This window comes from Propithecus coquereli, unplaced genomic scaffold (assembly GCF_000956105.1).
Source record: "Propithecus coquereli isolate 6110/MARCELLA unplaced genomic scaffold, Pcoq_1.0 Scaffold188, whole genome shotgun sequence".
NCBI classification, from domain to species: domain Eukaryota; kingdom Metazoa; phylum Chordata; class Mammalia; order Primates; family Indriidae; genus Propithecus; species Propithecus coquereli.
Window position 1 is genome coordinate 2205698 of NW_012143634.1, and position 6213 is coordinate 2211910.

The following is a 6213-nucleotide window of genomic DNA, read 5'->3' on the forward strand; positions in this document are numbered from 1 at the left end:
CTCTTGCTCAGGCTGGTTTCGAACTCTTGAGCTCAAACAATCCGTCCGCCTCCGCCTCCCAAAGTGCTAGGATTACAGGCATGAGCCACCGCGCCCGGCCGCCTATACAGTTTTATAGGCTATATACAGCCCCTGCTTCCATCTCTGACCACATCTCTTACCACTCGCCCCTCTCACTCTGTTCCAGCCACCCTGGCATTTCTGCTCACTGATCTTGCTCTTAGCATTTAAATGCCAATGTGACCTCCACAGAAGACCAATTGTGATCGCCCTATTAACTCACTCTCCTTCCTGCACTACCTTAGATACTCTCTATCTCATCACTGTTTCATTTTTCTCATTAGCATTTGTCACACTCTGAAGTTATCTTGTGTATATATTGTGTCTGTCACTGGGGCAGATGCTACTGGTTCTCTACCCAACTATCCTTCATCTTCTCATCGCTAAGAGAGATCTGACTGTTTAGTTTGCTGTGCACCCAGCCCCAAGAAATGAACGGTGATTGGACCAGGCCAGTGACGGCATTTATATTTCCCATTGCAGAGATTGCTGTTGGGCTGGGTATGTGATCAGGTTCTAGTCAATGAGACAGAAGGGGAAGCCTTTGAGGTTTCTAGAAAGATCTTCCTTGTGATTGAAGAAGCAGACAAAGAACAAACTCTTCTCTCTTTCCCTCCTGATTCCTGAATTTCAATATGATTTCTAGAGTTCCACCAGCCACCTTGTGTCTATAAATTGACCCTCCAGAGGAGAATAGAAGCCAACAATACTGAGCATAATGGAAGTAGAAGGAGCTTGGGTTTTGGATGATATCATGGAACCACTATACAAACCCCAGGACTGCCCACTTCCTGATCGTGCATCATAAATGGCCTTATATTTTGAGCCATTAAAACATGAGGTTTTTGCTATTTGTCTTTAATGTGTCTTTACTGACATACTCCTCCACCATAATCATAGAAACTTTGTCCAATCCAACGCCAGGGCCCCTGGGATAAGAAAAACATCGGGCAGTTAGGAGGCACTGAAAACATTTTTTTTCTGTATTTCAAAGTTTATTTCCATTTATTTACTATGGCTTTGTGACAATGACTTTTAAATGATCATGCTTTTTGAAAGACAGTTCTTTTCATAGAGGAATATTTGTCAAATGAATGCATGGATGAATGAAAGTACCTATTTGCACACCTGCCATGCAACTTGTCTTTGCTCCTCTGCTTCAGTCTTCTTCTTCCACTTACATAAGCTCTCCTTTGTCTCAGTCTGGCTTTCCACCCTATCCTCTCCTTTTTAACCTCTTCTGGCTCCAGCTCCCTAACTTGGCTCCACTCTGTTCACCACATCCTCCTGGCTCATCACAGCATGAGTTTAGGCCTGGCCAAAATGTCTAGCAGCATGTCACTCCACAAACACACCTTCGTCCTCTGGTTCCCACTCTGTGCCTTCAAAGCCCAGACCCAGTGGAGCTCTCCTGGAAGCACCACTTCCTCTTATTGTATTTTTTGCTTTTTTTGTGGCACTGATCAAGTTCTACCTTGCAGTGTCTTCATAATCGAACATTTCTCTCTTCCCTGTACTATTAAAAATGCCTCTAAAAACTAGATCCATGTCTTTCCTTTATTTGTCTTCCCCATAGGAGCATTACTATGTAGGCACTGCTCAGGGAATTTTTGTTGAACGGGGGCAGCACAGCATAGTAATTAGGACATGGCCTTTGGAGACAGCAAAGCCAGAGTTCCTATCTGCCATTTGCTTGTTGTGTCGACAACAGGCAAGTCACTTAACTTATCAGAGCCTCAGTTTCTCCATTTGTAAAATTGAGACAATAATAAGATCTACCTTATAGAATTGTGTATCTCTCTGAAAAAGACAATGCATATAAAACATTTGGCACAAAGCCCAGCAGAGAGTAAACACACATTAAGTAATAGTTATTACTATTAGCAAGTATTTTTGAATGAGTGAATACTATCATATTTATAAGGACAATAAAGATTAGCATTCTCTTATATATTCTTACAGACATTGGCCTAGGCAAAGAATTTATGAAGAAGACCCCAAAAGCAATCACAGCAACAACAAAAATAAATAAATGGGACCTGATCAAATTAAAAAGCTTCTGCACAGCCAAGGAAACAATCAATAGAGTAAATAGACAACCTACAGAATGGGAGAAAGTATTCACATGCTACACGTCCAATAAAGGGCTAATAATCAGAATCTACAAAGAACTCGAGCAAATCAGCAAGAAAAAAATCAAACAACCCCATATTAAAAAGTGGGCAAAAGACATGAACAGAAACTTTTCAAAAGAAGATAGACTAATAATGGTCGACAAACATAAAAAAAAATGCTCAACATCTCTAACCGTCAGGGAAATGCAAATCAAAACCAAAATGAGCTATCACCTAACTCCAGTGCAAATGGCTTTTATCAAAAAATCCCCAAACAACAAATGCCTGCATGGATGAGGAGAGATAGGAACACTTATAAACTTAGTGGGACTATAGACTAGTACAATCTCTATGGAAAGTAATATGGAGATACCTCAAAGAACTAAAAGTAGACCCACCATTTGATCCAGCAATCCCACTACTGGGTATTTACCCAAAGGAAAAAAGGACATTTTATAAAAAAGATACCTGCACCTGAATGTTTGGAGCAGCACAATTCACAACTGCAAAGATGTGGAAACGGCTGGGTGCGGTGGCTCACGCCTGTAATCCTAGCTCTCTGGGAGGCCGAGGCGGGGGGATTGTTTGAGCTCAGGAGTTCGAGACCAGCCTGAGCAAGAGCGAGACCCTGTCTCTACTAAAAATAGAAAGAAATTAATTGGACAACTAAAAATATATAGAAAAAATTAGCTAGGCATTGTGGCGCATGCCTGTAGTCCCAGCTACTTGGGAGGCTGAGGCAGGAGAATCACTTGAGCCCAGGAGTTTGAGGTTGCTGTGAGCTAGGCTGATGCCACAGCACTCACTCTAGCCCAGGCAAAAGAGTGAGACTCTGTCTCAAAAAAAAAAAAAAAAAAAAAGATGTGGAAACAACCCAAGTGCCCACAGATCCATGAGTGAATTAATAAAATGTGGTATATGTATACCATGAAGTACTACTTAGCCATAAAAAAATGGTGAACTAATACCTCTTGTATGGAACTCCTCTTGGATGGAACTGGAGACCATTCTTTTAAGTGAAGTATCATAAAAATGGAAAAACAATCACCACATGTACTCACTGTCAAATTGGAACTAATCGAACAATGCTTATGTGCACATATGGAAATAAAACTCATTGAAAATCAAGCAGGTTGGCGGGGAGGAGGAGATGAGTAAATTCACACCTAATGGTACAATGCACACCGTCTGGGGGATGGGCACACTTACAACTTTGACTCAAACTGTCCTAAAGCAATTTATGTAACCAAAATGTTTGTACTCCAATAATACTCTGAAATTTTTTTTAAAAATTTACATTCTCACAGATAATTGTAAACTGCGCCTAGTAGGTTATGCCAGTATGTGGGGATTAAACACACACATGTACACCGTGGATCTTATTATATACTCACACAAGAATTTTCTACTTTTGAAATGTTATAACAGATACTATAGTAGACTGACAATGAATCTAAAACCAGATATCTGTTGGGAAAGTAACAAGGAGGAAGTGGAGGCTGTATTTCCATTTGTATGTTAATGATGTTAGTTTGCCTAAATTTGGAAAATGTAGTGTTCAGGTCAGGACTCCTCATTGCCAACCTCAAAAACTGTCTCTAGCTAATTAAAGCAGAAAGGAATTTATTGGCAGGATCTTGGCAGGGGTGGGGATTGGGTGCAATTCACAGAATCACCAGGAAAGCTGGAGCTCCAGGCTCATAAAATGGTGGTGAACACAGATGTAGCCAAAAAGACCAGACTGCTAAGGATGCCATCACCGTGGGCCCTGTGTCTCCAGGACACCTGGCATCATATTTCTGGGCTCTGTTGCCCTTGACACTAGGTGCTGCAGCCTCTGGGCTCTCAATTCCAGTGGGACCACAGAGAGAATAACCTCTGAATGTAGGTATGCCTTGACCACTCCTCCTGGATGGTTCATCTGGGGGACCAGACTTGATCACTCCTGGCTCCTCCAGCTGCCCTGAGGAGGGGAGAGGAAACACCTGCTCCCTAAGGTTCTGCAACAAAGAGACGGATCCTGTTTCCCACCTGCTTTGGGACTACTCATTCCCTCAGGGGTGTTTGGATGCTAGGTGACGCCTATTAAATGTCCACTAGGGCTACCAAGAAAGAGAGAGGCAACCTGAAAACAGGACCAGAAATAAAAGGCTCAGAAGTGGTCCCTTAAAAGATTTCCCATCCAGCAGATAGACATCTTTTTCCTCAAATTCTTCCTTCCCTGAGTGCATATGAAATAACAGCAGGGGTCTTTTCATCCCTTTTGCATAAATGGAAAGTTAAAGGGAGCCCTTCTTTCTCAGCAACTTTAATGATGGCCAGTAAAGAAACCATGCATGGCACAGTGACCTTTCTAAAAAGCATGGTGATGTGATGAAAAGAGTTGCAGTTGCCAGATACCTATTGACAGCCTTAGAAACCGGTCCTCTGCATCCCAATGGGCGGAGGCAAAGCCTCCCTCCTGAATGGGGCAGCAGATGGTATTCTTCGCCACCCCTGACAGAATAATGGTTGGAGGAAGCAGTGGGGCTCCATCTGGGAGAAAGCCTGTCTTCTGCAGCCAAGTAGTCAATGTGTTAGCAATCTTTATACTTTCTGGAAAATTCCACCCAGGAAGAACTGCACCTTTTCATGTTGCTTCACAGCAGATAGGGTGACCCTGACAATCCGAAGGTGAAAGATGGCAGGGTGGAGAGGAGAGCATATGTTGAGAAAGCCACAAATTATTTCTTAGGAGAAATGAAAAGGTGGATGGATGTCAAGCTCTGATATTTGAAAATGTTCATGGCCAAAGAGTTCATTCTCCCTCCCGATCTGACCCACAAAATTGAGCCAGAAAATGTATTCCTGACTGTTTCCACGGCTCTTACTCAGCTACAAGTCATTTCCCCTTTCAGATTATTTCCAGTTTTAAAGTCCAATTTCCATTTGCATTTTGATCTTCTGCTTTTAAGATATTTAGCCAATATCATCATCAGCCAAGTGCCAGGTTTCCCATCATGGCTTTGAACTTGTCACTTATCCTTTATCTTTGCAGGTGGATTCTGTTTGTGACTGGCTGGTCCAAGTTAGACAGGGTTTTTTCCCAGGTAGAACAAAAGAAAAGGGGCTTTTTAATAAAGGGTGGCAGTAAAACTAAAAATTTTAAGATGTCTCTTGTAAACATCAGTGACTGGAGTAAAGATTCTGTGGAAAAGTATTAAAGTGATTATCGATTTATTAATGAATAATAAATGGTTGGTACAGCAGAACACGACAGTTTCAACATGAATAACTATAAGAAGCTCCCAAGAAAAATTTCTTCTTAAGTTTTATGATATATTTACTTTCTGTGAAATATTTTTTTTTAAAAAAATCCTCAGTTTAATTCTTCATCAGTATTAATAAAATAAATTATTCTGGGGCTGAGTCTACCCAATGTAAAAAAATTATAAAGGATTCTTTGTATTTTCCACTAAAATTGCTGACAGTTTTCTGCTTAATTTTCAGCTTTTTAAGGGCAGGGATTATGAAATATTTCCCTTTGTAGTCCCACGGCTCACGACACAGCGTTATTCAGCTGCAAGTACTTAATCCACACACATAGTTATCTTTGTCACTTTTCTACTAGTTGTGGCATGGTGAGTTGGCCTTACCTGTTAGTCAAGTTCTCATTGTTTCTAAATCACATCTAAAGTTTTATTCTAAATGATGCAGATGAAGGTGCTTATTAAAGTGCCACTGTAAATTTGATCATGTATATGCTGCTAAAAATCATTTAATGGATGAACAACTCCGGGGGAAAAAAAAGAATTCTCACCACCCACGCACATCGTGATAAAATAGGGCAGCGTTTTGCACTTGCTTCAACAGCATCGCCTGAGAAAGCTTTCTGATTCCCATCTTTCTCCTCTCTTGCTTAGAATTTCAATTTCATCCCAGTCAGCTGCCGAATCTTTCAACAGAATGCCACTCTATCTTTGTATTTCCAAAACTATGCATCTCTATTGCGGACTGCACATCTTTATAGCAGCCGCATGCTCGCAAAAGAATTAAATTC